We start from the raw sequence: 12,945 nt of genomic DNA, 5'->3' as shown, positions 1-12,945 counted from the left end.
AAGCTGGTTGGTCGAAGTGGAAGAGTGCTACGGGTTTCCTTTGTGATCCCGGCATGCCTAATAGATTGAAGGGAAAATTCTACCGGACGGCAATTAGACCAGCATTGTCATATGGTACGGAGTGTTGGGCAGTGAAACACTGCCACATCCATAAGATGTCGGTGGCGGAGATGCGTATGTTGAGATGGATGTGTGGTCACACGAGAAAGGACCGGGTGCGTAATGAAATAATTAGGACAAAAGTAGGGGTCACATCTATTGAGAATAAAATGAGAGAAACCGACTAAGGTGGTTTGGCCATGTGAGACGTAGAGCGCTTGATGCGCCGGTTAGGAGAACCGAAGAGTGGCAAAGGGATGTAGTGGTGAGGGGTAGGGGAAGACCTAAGCAAACTTGGAGGAGGGTGATCGAGAGTGATATGAGTTTATTGGGAATTGAGGAAAATATGGTAGTGGATAGGACGGAATGGAGGGAGCGAATCTGTGTCGCTGACACGACTTGATTTTCACGGTTTTATATGATGGTTCATGTTAGCCGACCCCGAATCATTTCGGGACTAAGGCTTTGTTGTTGTTGTTGTAATTTAAACATAAATTCAATAAAATATAAACCAATTTATCTTTTTAACAAAATTGAGAATAGAACTGCGTAACTATGAATCAAAATATTGGTTCTTATTCTTTCTAACATAGCAAAACAAAGTATAGTCAATCTTCATCACGTCTATAAAGCCACTTCAACAAAATTGTTCCAAATCCCATCTCAGAAGAACTCTCGAACTGAACCACACAAAATTACCTAATCACTGTACAAATGTAAACATACAACAATTAGGGCATAGATATAAGAGAAAAAGAAAAGGAAATTCTATATGTACAAATTAATTATTCATCATTGCTACTAAGCGTTCAAAATACACCACTTTTAGATACAAATTCTAACTTAGGGACATACGAATCAACTTAGTTAAGGAGTTTATTCTGAGGGAAAATTCACTTAAGTCATAACCTCAAAATCATGGTACTCAAGTACATGCTTAGCAACTATGGGTTCAAGTCAATAAGGACAAGAATGCAATTCTTGAAGATTTCTGAACTTGGAATTCTCTTTTCTAAAAAATAATCATCTAGCTTTGGGGGTGTCTGCCAATAACTGAATGGACCTCAGAAATTCATTATATTACATCACAACTTATCCAATAACATTTTATAATACATAGAATATAATAAAATAAACTACATAATATAACTCATAAACATATCCCAAATTTCAATAACCATAAAGACAAATATGTAATGGTAGCCTAAAAGTTTAGACCAAGCAAACAAGCAACTGATCTGTGTACCAGTTTTAACGTAATGTCTTCCTTGTGCTCCTCTGGAACGTGGTGTTTCATCTCCTCGTAGAAGTAAAACTTCAAACCGGCATAAGGGAAGACCCCGTAGAGCAATGGAGCTGACAAATGACAATAAGCTTTCATTTTTTAATAGAATCAAAAGGTTCCTTGTATGAAATATAATAGTCCACTAAGCCAAAACTGATTGTATCTCACTTCCATCATCTTCAGAACATCAAAATCATAATAATTTAATGATAAGTGAATGATCACAAGGATATATTATACACATTACAAGGATAAAATAACAATTCAATCACTTGTATTGTTCAAGGGTATGCACTGAATGTTTATCCCATCCAGCTTCTTTTTGCCTCACCCAAACTCATAGCCCACACAAAACAACTTTCAATTACATATTCACTACTTTCTCAAATCAAATTAAAGCATTGTCCCAAAAGCAAAAGATATACATCATGGTATGAAATTGGTATATAACAAGGCAAAATGCAATTTTGGCCTGTAAACTTCTCAATTATATTCAGATGAGCACCTCAACTAAATGTTAGTTCTAAACGACTTCAAATAACATAGAGGAATCCTGAGAGCCTCAAAAGGCCCAAATAGAAAATGTGAAATACCGCAACAGTTGGAAAATATGTTTTTCCAAATAACAACTCAAAGTAGAACTCGACTATGAAGACAAGTCAAAATAAATCCAGCGAAATATCTCCGGGTGCAATCATAGAGTCAAGTTAGTGAGAACCAGTAAATCATAAGCATAAACAACATACATTCAACATGGCTAGAAAATAACAATTCATCTCAAGAAAATGGACAGCATCTGAATACTAGGAATGAAAAAGGCCAAAATGATAAGAAGAAAATACTAACTCTGAGTATCTAACTCCATGACCTGGTTTTTTTGCTCCCAGGTGATCCAAAAGCTTCTTCACACTGACACAATAGGGGAAGTAGGTCTTACTGAAATGTAACCATCCAAAAGCCAATTAGACACATTAGCAGACAAAAAAGAGGATAAGTGAAGAGCACATCTGTTATCTCTGTTATAAAGATATGTCTGTGTTACAAAGATATATCTTTCGGTTATTTACCTGGTATGCCAATTTAGTTCAAACTAAATCAAGAGGATACGTGAAGAGCACAGATGTTCCTCCAGTAAATGATCCAGCAACAAGATCAAGTACCAGACCCATGTCTACGTCGAGAAAACTGAGGATGATCCAATCTTAAACAACAACAACAACAAAGCCTTAGTCCCGAAATGATTCGGGGTCGGCTAACATGAACCATCATATAAAACCGTGAAAATCAAGTCGTGTCAGCGACACAGATTCGCTCCCTCCACTCCGTCCTATCCACTACCATATTTTCCTCAATTCCCAATAAACTCATATCACTCTCGATCACCCTCCTCCAAGTTTGCTTAGGTCTTCCCCTACCCCTCACCACTACATCCCTTTGCCACTCTTCGGTTCTCCTAACCGGCACATCAAGCGCTCTACGTCTCACATGGCCAAACCACCTTAGTCGGTTTTCTCTCATTTTATTCTCAATAGATGTGACCCCTACTTTTGTCCTAATTATTTCATTACGCACCCGGTCCTTTCTCGTGTGACCACACATCCATCTCAACATACGCATCTCCACCACCGACATCTTATGGATGTGGCAGTGTTTCACTGCCCAACACTCCGTACCATATAACAATGCTGGTCTAATTGTCGTCCGGTAGAATTTTCCCTTCAATCTATTAGGCATGCCGGGATCACAAAGGAAACCCGTAGCACTCTTCCACTTCGACCAACCAGCTTTAATCCTATGAGCAACATCTCCATCTACTTCTCCATCCGTTTGGATAATAGATCCTAAATACCGGAAGCAATCCGAGGCCTGAACAACTCTCCCATCTAGGATGATTGTCCCTGCCTCCCTACTCCTACGGCCGCTAAACTTACACTCCAAATATTCTGTCTTACTTCGACTCAACTTAAAGCCTCTAGATTCTAGAGTTTGCCTCCATAGTTCCAACTTCATCTCCACTCCTTCTTTCGTCTCCTCAACCAACACAATATCATCTGCAAACAGCATGCACCATGGTATACCATCTTGAAGTGAACTTGTTAGTTCATCCATAACGATGGCAAAAAGAAATGGGCTTAGTGCGGAACCTTGATGCACTCCAATCGTAATAGGAAACTCTTCAGTCTTCCCAACACTAGTACGTACACTCGTGCATACTCCCTCATACATGTCCTTTATGATGTCAATATATTTCCGCGAAATGCCTTTCCTTATCAAGGCCCACCAAAGTACTTCCCTTGGTACCTTATCATATGCTTTCTCCAAGTCAATGAAAACCATATGCAAGTCTTTCTTCTTATTTCGATAGTGCTCCATTAATTGTCTCATTAGATGGATGGCTTCCATAGTTGATCTTCCCGGCATAAAGCCAAACTGGTTTTCCGAGATCTTCACCGTCCTCCTTAGCCTTTGTTCAATCACTCGCTCCCAAAGTTTCATAGTGTGACTCATTAATTTGATTCCCCGATAGTTGGCACAATCTTGGACATCGCCTTTGTTCTTATACAAAGGGATTAAAGTACTTTTCCTCCATTCTGATGGCATCTTATTGTTTCTCCAAATTTTGTTGAAGAACGTCGTCAACCATTCGATTCCTCTTTCTCCCAAACATCTCCAAATCTCAATAGGGATGCCATCAGGTCCTACTGCTTTCTTCAACTTCATCTTACTTAATGCCATTTTGACTTCACCCTTTTGAATTCTCCGCAGGCATTCATGATTTATCATATCGTGATGGATACTTATATCTCCAACATCTTGTTGGCGATCTCCATTAAATAAGTCATCAAAATAGGACCTCCATCGTTCCTTGATATCCTTATCTCCAACTAGGACTTTCTGGTCCACATCCTTCACACATTTAACTTTTCCGAGATCTCGCGTCTTCCTATCTCTCATCCGAGCAATTCTATATATGTCTCTTTCCCCTTCTTTCGTATCCAATCTTGTATACAGATCCCGATTCACCTTTGCTCTAGCATCTCGTATGACCTTCTTTACTTCCCTTTTAGCCTCTTTGTATTTTTCGTAGTTCTCGTCACTCCTACATTTCCCCAATAGTTTATAGGATTCTCTCTTACTCTTTACTGCTTGTCGTACTTCTTCTGTCCACCAAGATGTGTCCTTACCCGGTGGCATGCTACCTTTAGATTCCCCTAGAACTTCCTTCGCTACTTCCCTTATACTATGTTCCATCTTATTCCATATTGAATCTATATCTGAATCCATATTGCAAGTCCAAATATCTTTTTTGGTCATCTCATCCACAAATTTTTGTTGATTCTCCCCTTGCAATTTCCACCACTTAATCTTAGTCTCTACTTGAGGTGTTTGTTTTCTTATACATTTCCTACTTCGAAAATCTAGCACCACTACTCTATGTTGGGTTGTCGTACTCTCACCAGGGATCACCTTACAATCAATATAACTCTTTCTCCAAGCACTCCTTACTAAGAAGAAGTCAATTTGGCTCGCATTACCGCCACTCCGATAAGTCACTAAGTGGGATGTTCTCTTCATAAACCATGTGTTCATGATACTCAAGTCATAGGCTGATGCGAATTCCAAAATATCATTTCCTGCTTCATTCTTATCTCCAAAACCATACCCTCCATGAACACTCTCAAACCCATCTCGCCTAGAACCCACGTGTCCAATCTTAAAATCATACAAAAAGCAAATTCTTATCGAATAATCCAAATAAGAAATATTTCCCAATAATATTGAGTTATCATGAATCTATTACAACAAGTAAACATAAGAAATCGGGAAAATTTAAGGCATTAAGAACACACCTTGAAGAATTCTATTCACATGAACCAAGTCTTCACTAGTAAACATCCTCATACAAAGAAACTGCTACTGATACCATTAAACCCCAAATCTAATTGCAGACTCTATTAGGGGTGAGCTTGCTCATTTGCATCTCATGAACTTGATGTGGTGACAGCGTAATTTTATCATTGATAGCCTTTGTCGCATGGTTCGGATAAGGAAGCATTCCACCTCTTTGAAAATGAATTTTCCTCATGTTAATTTGATGCCAATGCTTCAAACACCAACCATATTTTTCCCCAACTTGATTCATTTACCTCACCCAACCTTTAAATGGAAAAAAAGAACTTATAAAAAACAGAGTGAAACAGAACATCAAGCAGCAATCCTATTTCTCACATGTCATTTAACAAGTTAAATAACAACATATTAGTGGTGTAGAACTGAAAACACCATTCTAAAATAATAAAAATCAACTCAAGTCACTTGTTCAGTTTTGCCAAAAAAAATTGAGTCTAAACCATAAATTTGAAATTTGATACTATTAAAAATTAAATGAATGAATGCACGGCACTTGACAACGAAAAGTGATATTTATAGTTTTGGAGTAGTATTACTAAAGCTATTAACATGAAGAAGAGAAATGGATAAGCTAAGACCAAAGAGGGAACAAAACCTAATTGATTGGGTTAAACCTTACCCGACAAGTAGCCGGAGATTGCAGCAAGTATCAAGTCAATGGCCACCTTCAGTGCATGAGTATAGACCCTAAAATGGCAGCCATTGTTGAAACATTTGATGCTCTTGAATCTTACAAGGACATGGCTTTATCAAGTCAATCGCCACCTTCACAAAAAACAAAGAGAATTGATGAACTTCAAGCAATAACAAGAGTAATCCCAACAATTACGTGTAAAATGTGTATTTTTATAAGTAATGTGGATCTTGTAAATATGTGACCAATGCTATATATGTGGTTATATGTGTAAAACTTGCTTTGGAAATGGATATATAGAAAAGCATAATTTATTTTAAATAAATTACTGTCTACTTTTATGTATTATAGTATTCCAGAAACAAGTATAGAAGTGCATGAAAGCCAAACTAGAATCAATTATTGTTACGAAAACAGTCATTTACTGAAAATATCAGAGATGAGAAAATTGCGAGTTTGGAGTCAGAAGAGCCGGTAATATAGGTGTCGAGACCAGCAAATTTCTCGACATGACCAGCACCGGAAGTTGGACTGAGCGTGGGTGGGATTTCAGAGCACTGAGGACCAGACATTGCTTTTAATTCCCCTCTAATTCAGTTGCAATGAGGAAGATGACATTGATAGTATTACGCCTGAAAATATTAGTAACCCCTTTAACAGCGAGGTAGCAGAATTTCCGATTGCCCAAATAAAACTATTGAAATTGCAAACACTTCCCTAATTTCTAAATAATCGCATAAAAATTTAAAAATGGTACATGATTGTTCTCAGATGAACATTAGCATGTTTAATTTCACAAAAACTATAAGAATTCAAATGGAAGAAGAACCTGAGTGATACGAATGTCGGCTTTAATACAGTGAGCTGCAGAGATGCGACAAGACTAGAGGTGCGAAAACAGGACTAGAAGTAACAGCGTGGAATGTCCTGGAGATAGTGGCAGTACGAGTGGCGGTGGAGATGGTAGGAGCGGCCGGTGCGGTGGAATTTTCTGTTTAGGGCGAAAGGAAGAAACTAGGGATTAACAGGGTTTAAGATCGCAATTGGCTTTATGGAAAGCGTGGTTTTTTTTGGAGAGTTTTAAGGCACTTAAATTGGAATATCAATTTCCTAATTTAAGAATAATAAACAAAATTTAGAAAAATAATAATTTAGAGCATCTCCTAGAAACTTTTATGCACTCTCTAAAAAATAATATAAATAATTGGCTCTTAGTGATTTAAGAGTAACTCTAATAATACTCCTTATATTCACTCTTTATTTATTATTTTATCATTAAAATCATTAATTGTATGGAGAGACTCTTAGTAATTTGAGGAGTCACTAAGAGGCTATTGGAGCCGATTTTTCATTCTCCCTCCTCAAATTCTAACTTAACAGCCAATTTAAGAATCTGTTGCAGATGCTCTTATGAATTATAAAAAGTTTTGAAGTTTTGGCGCCGAATTTTGGAAATTGGTTGTGAGGGTAATTTAATAATAGCGACCGTATTTTTATGTGGCTAATAATTGATATATAAATAATGAAAATAATATATATCAATAACTGGAACTATTTTTTACGGTCGTTAATAATTTAGTTTTTAACGGGAGTTACTTTTTACCCTCGTAAAAAAACATTTTTAACCAGAGTAATAAAGGTACCTTTGTTAATTTTGGTCGTTATAGAATCATTTTCTTGTAATGAATGAAAATCAGGGCTCCGTGTTATTATTTTTAGGTATATTATCACAAAAGGAATACATTTGTTTCTTCGTAAATACAGAAAAGTACATGACAGTATTTCTTACTAACAACTGTAATTTAAGATAAATGAAAAGGAAGCATGAGTTGTAGATAACAAATTGATAATCAAATGTTTAAGGGGATAAATCAATTGAAGCATATTGAAGAAGCTCATCGTCTTTCTCTACAAGAGCAATAACATGCTGAGCTAGATACAACCAAGCTTCAACTCCATCTCCACTTCTTGTATCACACAGGTAAAATAACATTTATAAAGATGAGCAATTTTACCCTTAACGTTTAAAATATTGCGATTTTTGCTTCTAAAGTTGGTAAGTTGGGTCAATTTTGTTAGACACAATTACGGCTGTCTTAAAAATGTTAGGTGTGATTAACCAAAAAACAAAACGAAAACAGAAAAACATATGAACAATAAAATTAGAAATTAAAGGGAAAGAGTTAGACAAATCTGAAGCATGTATTAACAGTTTCCTTAAAACAGATGTCGTGGCTATTGACGATAGCCTCCCAGGATACAACAGATTACGCAAGCGAACTCAAACCGTGTGTATAGGCTCGTTATCACCGGAGTAGGAAAACAAGAACATTATGAACAGACTACGGACACGGCTGTTCATGAAAGGAGGCGTTTGTTGGTATTTAAATTAATATATAATTTTATTCAAAATTTTCCAAACTATTTCAGACATTATTATAAAACACAAATATTCTATTCCTTATTCTGCATCAATTTGATATCAGTTGATTTTAAAAAAATATTTCATATATTTTGTGATTTAATAATAGAATTGGAGGTTAATATCTATAAATTCAGTAAAATATTTGATTTTTTTTGTCTAGTTCATACAAAATACAGTATATTTTTTTTACGTCTAATCATATGTTTACTAAGAGTTACTAATTAGTGATAAAACTACGTACATATGAAAGTGTAGATGAAAAAATTCATGATCAAGAAGTCAGTTTAATAGATTATTTCTCAAATTGATCCAATTTGTCAACTGTAGGAGTAAAATTACCAAAGTTATGAGTAAAATTGCACCATTTTAAACTATAAGGATAAAATTTCTCTTGGCTATAAATGTTAGAAGCATTTTTGCACTTTATCCTTTTATTAAATATTTTGGAAATTATAAATTATAAATAAATAAATTTATATATTATTTTATTCACCGACACACTTTCATCGGTGATTAAAATAAATGGGTCGGTGATATCACCGACATTATTCAATACCGACTAATTGGTAATGCGAGCGGGAATTATCCTGCCACATATCATCGACACATTATTGGATTGTATGGGTACACATATGTTTGTTACAACAAGAGATTGTATAGATCTTCAAAATTCAAATTAAAGAAGACCAACTCTACAATTATCTTAATTGTATGTCTATTTACTATATTATCCTTATCAACCTAACCTCTTCCCAATCCTATATCTTAACAATTCATGTTCTCCGCGAAGGTAACCGTGCCGCGGACTGGATGACGAATTACGCAGGAAGTTTACCCCTGGATCTTCGCGAGGTGCCCTTGCAGACATTCTGGATATCTTATTTTCTGATATTTGTGGTATTTGTCTTTCTAAGATGATTAGTATCACTTAGCTTGTTCTTTGTTGTGCTCCGGGGTTTCATCCCTCCATTAAGAAAAAAACTATATATTTATATTTCACGATCAATAGAAATTATTGTGCATTATATATTTGTCCCAAATTGACTTCTATTAGATAAATTAGTTTATACTTTGTGTTAGGCCACTCTGCTGCCACGTTGCATATATATTATTAAGGCAATTTGAGATCTGCTAATCATGAAAATCAGGGAAAAAAGATTAGTGGAATTCGACCATCCAAAGATGGTGCCAAACATTAGTCCACACATTATGTAAATTTAAAAGTTGACTAAAAACAGTTTAATTCAATATAGTCATAAATACTAGGGTAAATTAAAAAAAAAAAAAAAAAACTATGTGGTTTCACTTATTGACAAAAAAGGATCTGTGTTTTTTCTTTTGTCAAAATGGGGATTGTGTTTAAGACTGTTAACTAAAACGCGAAAAAATAGTTGCCCCGTCAACTGAGCTGACGTGATAGAGGGTATTTTTGTCCAGTTTTTTTTCTTTCATATAAAAGGCATCAATTTCCATCAATAATCGATCATCAATTCAATTTAGGGTTTTTCCCCAATTTAGGATTTAACTTCTAGGGTTTCTCAATCTATGAAGAAATTGGGGGAAAACCCTAAATTGAATTGGTGATCGATTATTGATGGAAAGGGAGACATTTTATATGAAAGAAAAAAAACTGGACAAAAATACCCTCTGCTACGTCAGCTCAGTTGACGGGGTTAGCTGTTTTTTCGCGTTTTGGTTAACGGTCTTAAACACAATCCCCATTTTGACAAAAGAAAAAGCACACCTTTTTTGTCAATAAGTGAAACCACATGGGTTTTTTTTTGGAATTTACCCTAAATACTACTCATAATATCAATCCAGAAAAAAATGTATATGAAAGTAGAGGAACAAAATAAATTCTAGTCCAAGTCCAAGTCCGTCCTTAACAGGCGTTGCTACTCTAGCGACGATTCTTACAAAGCGTACCAGTAGGTTTATGTAGGCACAGTTATTTTACAACGGTTCATCGGCAGTTTACCAACGGGTTATTGCCGTTTAGCGACGACTTATCAGAATTTCAAGCAGCAGCAGTGTGTATATAGAAGCGGTTTAAGCGGCCTCTAGGACATTTTTGAAAAAATAATTATTTTATATTGAATGTTTGAATATTTTTAATAAATTATATAGTTACAAAATATCTTGATTAAAATATCAACTTATAAACGTTTGGAAACTCTCTCAAATTAGCAATGGGGGATAAACTGTGATAATGCATTTTTTTCTCTATACTAGCATTCTAAGCTGTTTACTTTCAGTATCAATTTCTCGTTACTAAATCAGCTTGAAATTTACATATACATTTGCAACCCGGTTATTTCTTGTCCGATACAAATTTTCAAATAATATAACGTGCACTAGCCCTGCCCGTTACTTAAAATTTTATTTGCAACGATTGCAGCTCTAAGTAGGCAACAACGCTATTTGATTCAATGTATATCAATGCATAAACTAAGGCAATAAATATAACACTATAAATGAAAAAAAAAATTACTTTATTAAGCTTTTCACGTATAAGGAAAAATAGATAGAACTCCTAATAATCAGAAAAGATAGGAAACTTATCGCATAAGACTTCATTTGGTAATGGGTTTCCTTGGTTGAAATAATATATGTTTATATATTTCCAGCACAAACAAAAATGTGATTTTCTTTAACTATCCCGACTTTTATTGTGAATGTGGTGCAAGCATCAACAATTTGATCCATGCTTTTGAAGAATCTATAAATACTACCTCTAGCTCCAAGACATAACTTGCACATTCCTCCCATGAAGAATATTCCATGTGTTTTACCCTTAAAGATAACATATAACTTGCCTTAGTGCATTTTATTCATCCTCTCTGATATAGATTGAAAGGTGATATAGTGAAGGTTTTAATCGTAAACCAATAAACATGTTTTTTCTCTATCTAAACTAGAAGGAGTGAATCCCAAATAAAATGTATAAACCTTATTCTCAAAGAGAAATCTTATTTGATAGATAAAAGTTGTGTATCATTACAAAAATGGGAGTTTAAATAATTCCCTAAAGACAACGAAATGACAAGGGATACCCCTACTAGGGTTACAATAAAGAAGGAATGAGAAGGGTAAACTAGGTAATACGTATAAATAAATAGTACTGAAGGTACAGTCAAGGACCACCAGGGTTGTTGGTGGTTTCCTTCGCAAGGAAGTAACTTGAAGATCCGCCATCAAAGATGCGCCCTTATATACCCCTAGGATTCGCCATGATAGAGATAACTTATGGTGCATGGGTTGTTCGTATTGTTCGCCGAAGGCGAGGATCCGTCAGGTTGGGCTTGGCTGATGGATCTAGATAGGATATCCGCATCATTCTCCCTTTCTTTAAAGGAGTTGGACTCTGACTTACTGTTAGCAGTTTTCAAGGAACTATCTAGCTTCCACAGACTAAGATCACAGATGTTGAAAGCTGGTGAAATCTTACAAAGCCAGTTATGTAGGGCACATGATAGGCATGAACATTGATCTTCTTGGTTACTTTGTATGGACCATACCATCTTGGCCGAAGCTTGCTGCTAAGGGCGTTGGCGAGTCTCTCTTTGCTCAGATAAACCATAAACTCATCCCCAACTTCGAATTGTAAGCCATTGTGGTGTTCATCTTCTTTAGTCTTCAATTTATGGGTGCATCTGTGCATAGTCTCTGGCTAGCTGGTTGGCGGTCAAGTTTGTTGGTCCCTTGTTTAGTTGCAAGTATAGTTCCAAAGGGGGGTTAGGAACTATTTAAACTTTTTCACAATTTAGGCAGACTTTTTTTTCTTAAGGAAAAAGGTTTGAACAACGACGCTGAGTAAACAGCAAGATACTGGCTTAGTCAACAGGTGACTAGGTCAGTTTCTTAGCTTGAGTCAGGAGATAGCACTTGGAGTCTATTCCTGAGCTCTTTCGTTTAATGCGCACAACTCAACTTGACCTTTTGACTTGGTCAGTTTTTGATTGTTTAAGCAAGCAATATAAATATGGAGTTAAAGGTTTAGAAATACTTCACTCAGCAGATTTATCCAGGTTCGGCTTCTTCTAAGCCTACGTCTTGTCCCCGGAACACGTTCCGAGATTTCAATCCTCTACTGAGCTCTTTAAAGGTAGAGCCTCAAACCTTTTACAATATCAGCAATTGAGTATGACAAGAGTACCCTCCTCTATACTTCTACTCAATCCTAATCTCTCCGCTGAGTACTTAAAACCGAGTACTCAGCCTCTCCTTTCTATCTCTAGAAATGATAAGTGTTTTGTCCTAATACAAAGATGTGCTAAGACACTTTAGACGATTTGCAATCACTATAGACTTTTACACAGAGATAAGAAAATGTAGTGTAAGAATTTTGCTTTGCTTCTTGCTTGCAGAACTTGTAGAGATTTGGTCAGCGTAATGGCTTGATCAAGTTCTGTATTTTGTGAAGCTTGTGATGACACTATTTATAGAGACGTCTGGGCGTCGGTCATTTCGAATTTCGAAATAACCGTTGGAGGGAAACGGCTATGTGTCTTGTCATCCTGACTTGCTCAGAGCTCTCGGCTAATCACAATCGTGTATCTTCTGTCCTCGTTCAGCTCAGCAGATGGTCTC

General features: G+C 36.1%; 1 long non-coding RNA gene across 1 annotated transcript; it reads right to left on the bottom strand.

Annotated features, from left to right (window-relative positions):
* Positions 1-587: 587 nt before the first annotated feature.
* LOC136231160 (uncharacterized) lies at positions 588-3,404 on the bottom strand. The gene is made up of 3 exons (XR_010689710.1): positions 2,231-3,404; positions 1,346-1,455; positions 588-805 (listed from the first exon to the last, which is right to left on the bottom strand). It is a non-coding gene; the product is annotated as an uncharacterized lncRNA (long non-coding RNA).
* Positions 3,405-12,945: the final 9,541 nt, after the last annotated feature.

This window comes from Euphorbia lathyris, chromosome 5, assembly GCF_963576675.1.
Source record: "Euphorbia lathyris chromosome 5, ddEupLath1.1, whole genome shotgun sequence".
In the NCBI taxonomy this organism is placed as follows: Eukaryota; Viridiplantae; Streptophyta; class Magnoliopsida; order Malpighiales; family Euphorbiaceae; genus Euphorbia; species Euphorbia lathyris.
Note: the sequence above shows the minus strand (reverse complement) of the source record. Positions and strands in the feature narration are given on the sequence as shown.